This window comes from Carassius carassius, chromosome 9 (assembly GCF_963082965.1).
Source record: "Carassius carassius chromosome 9, fCarCar2.1, whole genome shotgun sequence".
Taxonomy (NCBI): Eukaryota; Metazoa; Chordata; class Actinopteri; order Cypriniformes; family Cyprinidae; genus Carassius; species Carassius carassius.
The window spans coordinates 6,705,738-6,718,953 of NC_081763.1; the positions used below are offsets into that span (position 1 = coordinate 6,705,738).

The 13,216-nt window shown below is 37.5% G+C and overlaps 1 protein-coding gene across 1 annotated transcript in view; it reads right to left on the bottom strand.

The window, feature by feature from the left end:
* Positions 1-13,216, bottom strand: part of LOC132148810 (alpha-1,6-mannosylglycoprotein 6-beta-N-acetylglucosaminyltransferase B-like) — a 118,534-nt gene that overhangs the window by 56,514 nt on the left and 48,804 nt on the right. The window lies entirely within an intron of this gene.

The following is a 13,216-nucleotide window of genomic DNA, read 5'->3' on the forward strand; positions in this document are numbered from 1 at the left end:
CTGGTTGCCATAGAAACATGAAACGCGATCGAGACTGCACATGCGTGCTAGCTGTATCAACCTAAAATGCTTTAACGCAATTTGAGCGTCATAGAAAACATTCATGTGACAGTTCACCTCAGATTGTGTTGCTGATTTGAAATATATTAAATATGAGTGTGTCATGTCTGCAAGCATTAATACCTTGCGTGCACTTGTATTAACTCTGAGTCTGCACGCTCTGCTTCTAAAAGCAGAGCGAGAGAGACAGAGAGAGAGATCACTTTTTTTTGGCTCACTCTTTTCTTTTCCTAATTTTACAAGTTGCAAGTTACAAAAAACACAAGCAGTGTCTGATCACGGCCAGGTGTTCTCCGAGTCCGATGACTCCGATCGCACGGGTATTACACACAATGTTAAACAGACCCGGGACCCGAGGTAATAGATTCGGACCCGACCCGGACCAGGCTGATCATTTAAAATATAGACCCGAACCCGTATGGGTCCCGGGTCGGGTCCTGGGTCGACGTGTCTCGGGTGCACTGTGAAGACCTCTACTACATAAGCAATTTGTTTTCAGTATGACAAATGAAAAAATTTTCTGCCATAAAAGGCTACATATCAAGATTAAGTTATGTTTGAATAATCTGAAATAAAAGAGATGTACTTCTTAAATTCCACAAAGCTGAAGTTCAGCAGCAGGGATTTAATTATGTTTCATGTACTTTAGCACTCTTGACAATCTACAGCCTTAATGTAAGTAGACAGCCAATTAGATAAGGACCACTCAAAGCCAGTGTGTAAATATTTACATTTCTCATGATCTGGCTTGTAACACAGTTTCAGTTTGGTGTATTGGTAAATACTTGGTATGTCATTAATAAGGAGATTATTTTGATTATTGCAAAACATTAAGCTATATGTTATACCAAAATGCACCAATTTAAATTAAATCTTATTTCATTTTTTAAGGGGACCATTTCAATCATAGCTTCCGAAGAAGAGTTTGATATAACATACAAACCTCACCAAAACATCCAAAGACTCCGGGGCTTGATCTTGTGATTTGGTTATAACCTTTACAGAATTTGCAGTCTCCACACAAATTTGAGAACATTTGTCCTTCTCTTTAAATACCCTATTTTTCTACATTTTAAATGAATAGCCTAGCTGTAAAATCAGCCTACATAACATATAAAAAGAGAATAAAAACACCCACTATGTGTCTATTCCTGACAGAACAACAACTTTCAAAAGTATTGCATATCTTAAAAAGAATATACAAACCAAAAAGATCAAAATGTGAAATATTAAAAATTTTGTTCAATCTTTCTCAATGAAAGATCGTGTCATAGCAGATTTCTTACAGAAATCTGTTGGTATACTACACCAAAAAAAGGTGAGGAACTTTTAAGATGCAGGTGTCATGAATCCAGTCCCTGCTTTTCCTCCCATTCACCACCAGAGGTCTCTATCACATTTTCACCCTAAACTCCATTTTCCATAACCCTCTACCCTGGAGCTGATTACTCCCACACATGTTTTTAATCAGTGGGCAGTGCCTGAAGTGGACTGGTAAGCTCAAGTATGCAGTACCGGCACTTCTGTCTTTTAGTCTTTAGCGTACTGGCACTTTTTGGTACATATCGGCACTTCTGACATGTTGCCAGTAGAGTGTCTGGTGAAATAAAAGTATATAAATCACAGTACCAGCAGGGGTCACCTTTCATCTTGACAAATTGAAATAATAATTGTCCAGGAAATTATATAATGTGAGGAATAATATAATGTCAGTGGGACTACTTAAGCTGCACTCTTTCTCACACACTTTGAGTATTGTGTTTCTGTTTTATGCAGGCAATTCCTATCCATTCCGGGTTCCTTGTTTTACGTGTCTTGTTCCTTGCCTTGTCTTGCCTAGCCTATTTTAAGATCCTGGACTGTTTTATTTTATTTTATTATTTTTTTTTGTGATTGTTTGCTGCCAAGCCTGACCGTTGCCTGTTTACTGGATTAGTCTCTTGTTTTGCCTTGGATGTTGTTGTTTGCCGATGTTAAAGGGTTAGTTCACCCAATAATCAAAATTATGTCATTAATAACTCACCCTCATGTCGTTCCAAACCCGTGAGACCTCCGTTTATCTTCGGAACACAGTTTAAGATATCTTAGGTTTAGTCCGAGAGCTCTCAGTCCCTCCATTGAAACTGTGTGCATGGTATACTGGCCATATCCAGAAAGGTAAGAAAAACATCATCAAAATAGTCCATGTGACATGAGAGGGTCAGTTAGAATATTTTGAAGCATCGAAAATACATTTTGGTCCAAAAATAGCAAAAACTACGACTTAATTCATCATTGTCTTCTCTCCTATGTCTGTTGTGAGAGAGTTCAAAACTGCAGTTTAGTAATATCCGATCCACGAATGCATCATTCGATGTAACCGGATCTTCTTGAACCAGTTCAAATTTAATTGTTTAAAACGGTGTCTCCAATAAGCATTAAACTTATTCATCTTAAGTCTGTTTAAAATAATTAAACAGAACGAGTCAATCTTTTGTTTGTCATCTGGCTCGGCTCGGTGTGTATCTTCAGTTCTCTCTTCACAGCAGTTCAGTCAGTGTACTGTTTGAGTAAATGAATTACTCTGGGATATTGGTTTATTTTAACTCAGAGGGAGTGTCAGCCACATTAAAAAAGTTAACAGCTTAAGTCATTTGCGGATTAATGCTTATTGGAGACATGAACCGTTTTAAACGATTCAGTTCAATATGGTGAACTAGTTCAAGAAGATCTGGTTACATCGAATGATTCACTCACGAACCAGATATCACTAAACTGCTGTTTTGAACTCTCTCACAACAGAAGAGAAGGAAGAGAAGACAATGATGAATAAAGTTGTAGTTTTTGCTATTTTTGGACCAAAATGTATTTTTGATGCTTCAAAGTATTCTAACTGACCCTCTGATGTCACATGGCCTACTCTGATGATGTTTTTCTTACCTTTCTGGACATGGACAGTATACCGTGCACACAGTTCCATTGGGGGAACTGAGAGCTCTCAGACTAAATCTAAAATATCTTAAACTGTGTTCCAAAGATAAACGGAGGTCCCACGGGTTTTGGAACGACATGAGCGTGAGTTATTAATTACATAATTTTGATTATTGGGTGAACTAACCCTATAATTGTTTCAAAAGGCAAAAGTTAATTGTTTCAATAGATAACTACAACATTTAACAATTTGCTTTTAGTTGACAATATAAGTTAATCTTGCTCTCATGAAAAATCTAAGTTTGTTATCTAAGAGTGCTTTGTAAATGGATTACCATTTGGAGATGAATATCTCCCTAATACTCTACCTCTTCCAGCTCCACCTGTCTAGATCAGTGGCAGGATTGATGTGTGCCTTAAGTTATTGGCAGCAGAATCATAGGAAAGCTAATGTGCTAAAACAGAATGCAATAACAAGTCAAGTCAAGTCTGCTTTATTGTCAATACTTGCACATATACAGTACATGCATACTGTACAAAGAATTGAAACTGCGTTACTCTCAGACCCCCGGTGCATACAGATAGAGCCTAAAAATCTAGATCAAATATAAAATATAAGATACAACTATACAATAAGGGAATGTAAAAAAAAAACATAATAAAATTAAAAATAAAGTTAACTAAAGCAGCGCAAAGTGCATGGCAGATGTGCAAAACAGTGAAGTGAACAAACAGTGCAGATAAAAAGATTTTAGAAAAGCTTATGCAGTTTGATTAAAGTCATAAAGGGCTCAAGAGCAGTTATTTTATTTACCTGACTGATGAGGTAGTAGAATGACGTCAGTTCCATGCTGAATGAGGTAGTGAGCAGACCAATGCTGCACAAAGTGACTGGTGCATGTCATCGTATGTTTGGGGGGGGGCACACCAATGATCTTCTCAGCTGCTCTCACTATGCGTTGCAGAGTCTTCCAGCAGGACGTGTTGCAGGCACCATACCACACAGTGATGCAGCTCGTCAAGATGCTCTCGATGGTGCCTCTGTAGAAGGAGTACATGATGGGGGGCGGGGCTCTGGCTCTTCTCAGTTTTCGTAGGAAGTAGAGACGCTGGTGTGATTTCATGGCCAGTGCTTCTGTGTTTTCAGTCCAGGAGAGGTCCTCTGTGATGTGCACACCCAGGAACTTAATTCCGAGGCGCTTCATAGTGTGCGACCCAGTAGTCTCCCAGTCGTTTTGTTTCTAATCGTGTTTTAAACTGTATTTTAAAACATGTCTTAAACTGTGGCGCGTGTGTATGAAAGAAATAACTTTTCAGAGTTTCAGTAATCCAGATTATGGGTTTAGTCATGGAGCTTTTTGCACTTTTTTGCATGACAATGCTTCTTCTGGGCTTTGCCAGTCACGCCGTAGGATATGGTGTATACGGGAAAATAAGCCGCGAGCTTCTCCTTTCCTTACGGACCTCTGCAGTTGGAACTGTACCATCGGGCATACCGATGGAACTTTGCAGGCCGTCTAAGTCGTCAGGTCATCGGAAACGAGGAAGAAGAGGTGGTTTGCGTCGGAGACTTAAGACTCTTCGGCTTGACTGCCTCAAATTACCACCACTTCCTTCCGTCTTGCTGTCTAATGTACAGTCTATCAGAAACAAGTTAGATGAGCTGGATACATATGCTAAGTTTAAACGGGAAGTAAAGGACACTTGTCTCCTTGCCTTTACTGAAACATGGCTCGGTGATGTAAACCTGGACTCGGACCTGAACTTAACTGAGTTTGGAAGCCCAATTCGTATGGACCGGTCATCGGAGATCACCGACAAGAACCGAGGAGGAGGCGTGTGCTTCTAAGTGAACGAAAGATAATGTAACACTGTCGTGATCAGAAAAAAGATATGTACCACAGATGTGGAATTGTTGAATATTTTTCTCCGTCCATTTTATCTGCCTCACGAATTTCAACAGCTCTTTTACACATTAGTATACATTCACCCACGGTCCAATGCCACAGTTGCTGCCCAGCTGATCGCTGACGTCACGCATAAACTAGACTCTATTTGCCCAGAGGCACCTAGGTTTATTCTTGGAGATTTTAATCATTGCAATTTAAAAAAGACTTTGAGGACGTATGAACAGTATGTGAGTTGTTCAACAAAGAAGAACACTATGCTAGATTTATGTTATGGCTCAGTAAGCGGGGCTTACAAGTCTCTGACAATGCCTTCTTTTGGTGATTCTTACCATGACAGTGTCTATCTCATGCCTGTATACAAACCATTCTTTCTGGCGCCTAGAGCGGGAGGAAAGGACAGTGAAAATTTGGTCAGAGGCCAGCATCTCCTCTCTCCAGGCATGCTTCGAGTGTACAGACTGGCAATGTTTTTATGATGGTTGTGATGAAAATAATGAACTTATAGACACTGTTTCATCATATATCACATTCTGTATGGACTCAGTAATCCCATCTAAAAAAGTGGTTATTTTCCCAAATAATAAACCTTGGGTGACCAAAGAACTTAAATCTGCCATCAATAAAAATAAAATAATATTTTATTCAGGAAACCCACTGGAGAAAAAAACAGCTTCTAGAGAAGTTAAGGTTGAAATAAGGAAGCCCAAAATTAATTACAGAAATAAAATTGAAAGTCTGTATTGTAGAGGGGACCTTAGGGCAGCCTGGACAGGTATAAAATCCATGGCATCAATTAATCAGTATTCCTGTGAGACCAAGCAGGTCATTCATGTAAAGGGTGTGGAATATGCTGATTTGGCAAATGGCTTTAATTCTTTCTTTTCTCGTTTTGAAAGGTTTGATTTTCTGAATAATATCTCCAAAATGCGGGAATCTTTGGTTCCAAAGAATGGTCTAGTGATAACACAAGGTAATGTCACAAATATTTTCAAGAAATTAAACGTATATAAAGCTGCTGGCCCTGATTCCATCTGTGGACGCGTTTTGTGTTATTGTGCGGACCAGCTCAGTGAGGTGTTTACAACACTTTTTCAGATGTGTAACGAGTGTGGTCAGATTCCTGCCATATGAAAAACATCAATTATAATTCCTGTCCCTAAATCTAAAAATCCAAGAGAAATGAAAGAATTCAGACCAGTTGCACTAACATCACTTGTGATGAAAACTTTCGAGAAAATATTGAAAGAAATTGTTTCCCTAATTGATGGAAAATTAGATCTATTACAATTTGCCTATCAAGCTGGGAAAGGTGTGGATGACTCTAAGATTTTCTTCTTAGATAGATTATACAAGCATCTCGAAAGACCTAAATTACATGCAAGACTTTTATTCGCAGATTTTTCTTCAGCTTTTAATAAGATGCAGCCTCATATTCTAATTGAGCGACTGGCCTCTTATTTTAATTTACCTGATCAGATTTTATTACTGCTCTTAAATTTTTTTACTGACAGACTACAGAAGCTATTTGTTAATGGCCACATGTCCAGTATCCTCCCTTCAAACACAGGGTCTCCGCAGGGCTGTGTCCTTTCTTGCTTTTTATTATGTACACTGATAGCTGCAGGACTTCCCAATTGGGTAGCCCCAAAGTGGCCAGGTGGTATTTGCAGTTTAAGCTTAAACAGATCATAGAAAACTATTTGCAACAATGGTCTTTCTGCTATTCATTGGCTTACAGTCCCTTTTGGAAACAGTCCTAGATGGTGCTGTCACTGATGAGTCAAGCTAAATGGTGGTGAATTGCTAAGTCGGCTTTGAAGATGAGAGAGAAATTAAGTACAAGTTCTGACTGAATGACCCCTCAAGATTTATGTCTGATGAATGATCAAGTGCACTATTGACATTTCCACTCAAAACATTAACATTTAATCATTTAGCAAACACTTCAAGTTAAAATTACTTACAAATGAGGATTGCCACAAACCAAAGTGATTTTTAGGAGGCAGAAATACAAGAAAAGTATGGCATATTCTCTGTAGATGCCACATTTATTGTTGACTTGTCATTTTTTGTTTGGCCATGTCTGCCTGTGTGAATATTCCCAAAGCATAAGACATCTTATTCAGTGTGAAGAAATTACAATTATACAGTCGCCCCCTTAATGTTTAATCAAGGGTAAGTCACCGACAGATTTAATGGATCAGCACTAATCGGAAGCAGTTTGTGGCTACAATTTTAAGTTAGTTTTATTGCTTCTTTTAATCTTATTTCTACTCGTTAGTTATCCCTCAGTATATGGTCTTAGCATATGTAAACGTGAATGTGTGTTTCTGTATAATTTTTGTTTGTTAATGAACAAAAATATCAGAGGCTGTGCTGAAATTATAATTTACTACATTTATGGATATACTACTATTTTCATCTGGAGAGTTTATTGAGTGAATGTCACTGAATTTACCTTTATATGAGTAAAGCAGCTCTCAAATATTTCAAGGTATTTCTGGATGATTCATGAAGCTCATTCTAACCTAGTTTTTTTTTTTTTTTTTCAGCCATTTACAAGCACCGGCAGCACAATGGGGGGTCCTGGGGGGTCTCAAGACCCTGCCAAAAAACGCCTTGACCCGCCATTTGACCCCCCACCCTCTTCCTGATAAAAAAAAAAAAAAAAAAAAAAATATATATATATATATATATATATATATATATTTGTTTTATATTTATCCCAGATATATATATATATATATATATATATATATATATATATATCTGGGATAAATATAAAACAAAAATTCTCTTCAAACTACGCAGAACAATAATAATTAATAATTATTTCGACATTTATTCGTACACTGAACGAGAACCGTTTCTCAAGTCAAGTCAAGTCAAATTTTATTTCTATAGCACATTTAAAAACAACAAAGTTGTGCCAAAGTGCTGTACAGAGCTACAGTGTGCAAATAAAAAGCATTAGAATAGGCAAGATAAAATACAATTATAGACACGATTACACCCGATATAATCAATTTAATAGATCATATAAAATCAATCAAAAGTGACTTAATTAAAAGCCAAAGAGAATAAATAAGTTTTTAGAGCTGATTTAAAACTGGATAATGACGGGGCAGACCTCACAGCGAAGGGTAAACTATTCCAGAGTTTAGGTGCCACAGCAGAGAAGGCCAGACCACCCTTAGTTTTACAGCGAAAGCGTGGGACAGTTAAAAGAAGCTGATTGCAAGACCTGAGAGTCCTTTGGGGATCGTACAAAGTCAGAAGGTCAGATAAGTATTTTGGTGCAACACCGGATAGCGCCTTGTACACAAAAACTGCAATTTTAAAATCGATTCTGAACTTTACCGGAAGCCAATGTAAAATTTCTAGTATAGGTGAAATGTGATCTCTCTTTTTAGTACCGGTCAGAAGTCTCGCTGCAGCATTTTGAACAACTTGCAGGCGAGAGATTGTAGTTTGAGGCAGACCATAGTACAGGGAATTACAGTAGTCCAGCCGTGATGTAATGAAGGCGTGTATTACAATCTCTAAATCTTTCCGAGACAAGAAATGTTTTACTTTTGCAATCGGTCTCAAGTGAAAGAAACTGCCTTTTACCACTGAGCTGACTTGTTTTTCAAAATTAAGTGCCGAATCCAATGTAAATCCGAGATTCCTTACATGAGGTCGAGCACTGACAGGGAAGGAACCGAAATTAGAAGTAGATGAGAAACTAGATGGGCCTAAGATCAAAATTTCGCTCTTACTTTCATTTAATTGTAAGAAATTATTTGCCATCCAACATTTGATCTCCTCAAAACAGTCACACAGTGCTTCCAGGGGATAGGACATATCAGTTTTTGCCGGTAGATAAAACTGTGTATCGTCAGCGTAACAGTGATAGGATATCCTATGTTTCTCAAAAATGGCACCCAGTGGCAACATATAAAGTGAAAAGAGGATCGGGCTTAAAATGGACCCTTAGGGCACACCACAAAGTAGGGGAACAGATGTAGAAGTAAATTTCCCCATATTTACTGAGAAGGTTCTGTCTTTGAGATACGAGGCTAACCACTGCAAGGCAATGCCCTGAATGCCCACAACTTTTTCCAACCGATGCAGCAAGGTACTATGGTCGATCGTATCAAAAGCAGTGCTTAAATCTAGTAAGACAAGTTTCTGTCGGACGCGTCTGATTCTGGAATCGAGGAGCTGATGATACTGCAGTGCGCATGTGTGATTCAGTGTGAAGCAGACTGACTCACAGCTCGTCTGAACCGAACTGGTTCTTTTGATGATTGATTCTGAACTGATTCTGTGCTAATGTTATAAGCGCGGGTAAACCAAAGGCTTGAACGAAAGGCAGTCATCGCCAATGACATTACATCAAGCGCAAAAGAACCAGTGAAACATTTTTTTTTTCAACTGGTTTTATTTGATCGAACTGTCCGAAAGAACCGGTTCACTTGAGCACCTGCTCCTTTGCCCCTTAAGTGCCCATTTGTCAAAGCAAAATTTCCTCGAATTTTTTTTTGTAATAACATTCCCTTTTGTGAATGCCTGCCCACGCCCAATCATAATATTAGTACAATTTATTAATAATAATTTAGCCGTAAATAAAATGACCAACATGATGACCTTTCACCTGACGACAATGACCTCATCTGACCGGGACGATTCCTCACGCCACACGCACATTTTTTAATTGTTAGAGGATATTTTCAACACAGAGGCAGCTAGTAAGTGGTGTTTCATTCTCAGCGAAGTGATTTTGATGTTTATTTACTTATTATTATTTTACAAGAACGATGTGATGTGAGAACATGCAGATATGTTGTTTATATTGCTGTGTTTAGCCTGTAGTGTAGAAGTAACACTAGCGTGATGTTTGAGGGAGAAAAGTTTCACAGGCATCGAGGGGTCTGGTCTTTTTTATGTTATTTGACTAAACTTTTATTATATTACAGTACTTATTTATTTTTTAACACAGAGTCCCTTAAAAATAATTATCACAACACTGGTAAGGCTTATTCACATTTTCTAATTCTCTGAATTATCATTATAAAAATAAAAACAATTCAGAAATGAATTAAAATATAATTATATTTTAAATGTGACGCAAATTTTTTTTTTTCTACAATAGCAACAATAGTTGTGTTTACAACAGCAAGACCACTTTAGCCTGTAAACTCAATAATATCTTTCTGGAAATAAATGTAAAAATATCAATGTCAATAAAAATTGCATAATATACCTGACATCAAAGTGCAGTGTGAAGAATATGAATAACAAATGTAGCCTGTCATTTGTTTACATTGCAAAGGTTTTCAATTTTAGACAACAACAACTACAACAGTAATAATAATATTAATCACTATATTCCAGTGTATCAGTTTTTTATGTTTTGTATCAATATTTAAGGTGGACTTATTGATTGGGTGCAAGAGTAGTAGTGATGGTTAAAATAATAGATTAATGCTGAAATAGTAAATTGAGCCTTGTTCCTAGATGGAAAGAGAGTGGAAAGTAATAGATCAAACGAGGAGATGGAGACAGAGGAAGAATAAGAGGGACATATAGAGGCACAAGTGACAGAAAGAGAGCAGGTAACAGCAAGCCAGGAGACAGAGGCTGGTGAGAAAGAGGAAAATGTAGAGGCACAAGTGTTTTCTATAGTTTTAACTATAACCGCTGTTCTTAATTATTCTGTAGAACAGACAATTTAAGACATTTCAGTTTCTAATCCCAGAGCTATTATTGTTTTAAACTTAAAACTGTCTTCTCTATTGTTTCTTTTTCAAAACTGCATCAAAGCATTTGCTGCTGTATCAATACATAATCATCCATATCCAGAGATGTATAGTAACGAAGTAGAACTACTTCACTACTGTACTTAAGTACTAAAAGGCGGTCTCTGTACTTTACTAGAGTATTATTTTTTTCTCCTACTTCCACTTTTACTTCAGTACATGTTTTCGATGAGTTTAATACTTTTACTCCAATATTTTTTTTTATGTGCTGCATCGTTACTCATTACAATTACAAAATGAAGAAAACAGTTCATCAGTTCTTTTGCGCTCAACGGCGTTGACTGCAAGCCTTCGGTTTACCTGGGCTCATAACATTAGCACAGAATCAGTTTAGAATCAATCACCAAAAGAATCAGTTCGGTTCAGTCGCTCTGTGTGTCGGTTTGCTTTCACGCTGAATCACACATGCGCAGTATCATCAGCTCCTCGGTTCTCGAATCGGACACGTCTGACAGAAACGGTTCTTGACCACTGATCTATAATATAAGTTATATATATAGATCAGTGTTCTTGACTCGTGAACGAGTCAGTCTGTTGTTCGTTATCTGGCTCAGCTCGGTGTTCATCTTCAGTTCTCTCTTCACAGCAGTTCAGTCAGTGTACTGTTTGAGTAAATGAATTACTCCGGGATATTGGTTTGTTTTAACTCAGAGGGAGTGTCAGCCACATTAAAAAAGTTAGCAGCTTAAGTCATTTGTGGATTAATGCGTATTGGAGACGCGAACCGTTTAAAATGATTCAGTTCGATTTGGTGAACTGGTTCAAATAGATCCGGTTACATCGAATGATTCGTTCGCGAACCGGATATGACAAACTGCTTTGTTTTGAACTCTCTCACAACAGACATGGAAGAGAAGACAATGCTGAATAAAGTCGTAGTTTTTGCTATTTTTGGACCAAAATGTATTTTCAATGCTTCAAAAAATTCTAACTGACCCTCTGATGTCACATGGACTACTTTGATAATGTTTTTCTTACCTTTCTGGGCATGGACAGTATACCGTACACACAGCTTCAATGGAGGGACTGAGAGCTCTCGGACTAAATTTAAAATATCTTAAACTGTGTTCCAAAAGAGGTCTTACGGGTTTGAAACAACATGAAGGGTAAGTTATTAATGACATAATTTTGCAAATTGGGCGAACTAACCCTTTAATCTGTTTTTTGTTTACAAAAAGTTACAGTCAAAGGAATTGTGATTGTCCTTTAGGTTAATCATTTGAAATAGTAAAAACAATATGTTCAAACTTTTGAGTACTTTCTTTAATAACTACATAACACAATACTTGTACTTTTACTTTCAGTACATGAGTAGTAAATTTTCAAATAGACTACTTGCAATACTTAAGTACAAAAATTGTTGAATACTTTAGTACTTCTACTTAAGTGTGGTGCTTAAAGAGCACTTCTACTTCTACTCAAGTCATTTTTTTGATAGAGCACTTGTACTTTTACTCAAGTCTGGGTCTCTAGTACTTTATACATCTCTGATATCTATATGTGAATCAGCAAGGAATGCATCACAATATATTGCTGTATTGATATTTTGAATAGCGCCATTTAAAGCCTTGTTCCATGTGCCCCTTTTATATTTTGAGCACCTGCCCCTCCAAAGGTCTCTCCATGGCCCTGCTCAGAGGGAGTGTCAGTCATGTTAAAAAAGTTAACCGCTTAAGTCATTTATAATCAATTGATTAATTAATTAAAAACAAAGTAGTTGATATTTTGTGTTGTTTTTGTTGTTTAGTAGCATTAATATGCAGTTATTAGCCGTGTCCACTGTATTTTTTGTTGGTTTTCATGAGACCCCCCTTGAAATGACCAGGACCCCCCATTGCCCCCCCAATCAAAATTGTCTGGAGCCGCCACTGTTTACAAGCATCGTTTGCATGGTGCAAAAGTATGAAAGAGTTGCATTGCCTCTCCTGAGATGATGCGGACCGACACCTGTGAAATATTTTTATGTGGCATGCATTTCTTGGCGAGTTGATATACTAAAAATGACACTTTCTCTGAAACAAGGCATTGCCATCTCTGCATCACAAAATATCCTTGAAGTCAAATGTCTAGTTTCTACCATTGCTATAGAATATGTATTTAAAGCTATATTTATTTGTGCATCAAATTACAGAAACATATGACATGTATATTTGGAGATAGCGATCTTACAGAAAAGCGGATATTTATTTATTTTATTTGTATTTACTTTTAATTTGTTTATAGTATATTTGAGTCCAGACATAGTCTCAAAAAGTGATTGATGGTAATAGAGGTCAAGCATATGATCAATACTGTTTTTGATGTGCTGCTCAATGACTTCAGCCACTTATTTTCCCTGTCAGACTAAAATACTTGTATTAATATATATTATGTACGCAGTGTCTCATTCCCTACTCAGGGAACCATGGTTACATTCGTAACCTGAGAAGTTCCCTTTCAAGGGAACTTCGAACTGCGTCCTCTAGGGGTCGCTATGGGGAACAGTATGCCCACCCCGCCATGCTAAGGGGAGTGCAGGCCAGAATCATGGTG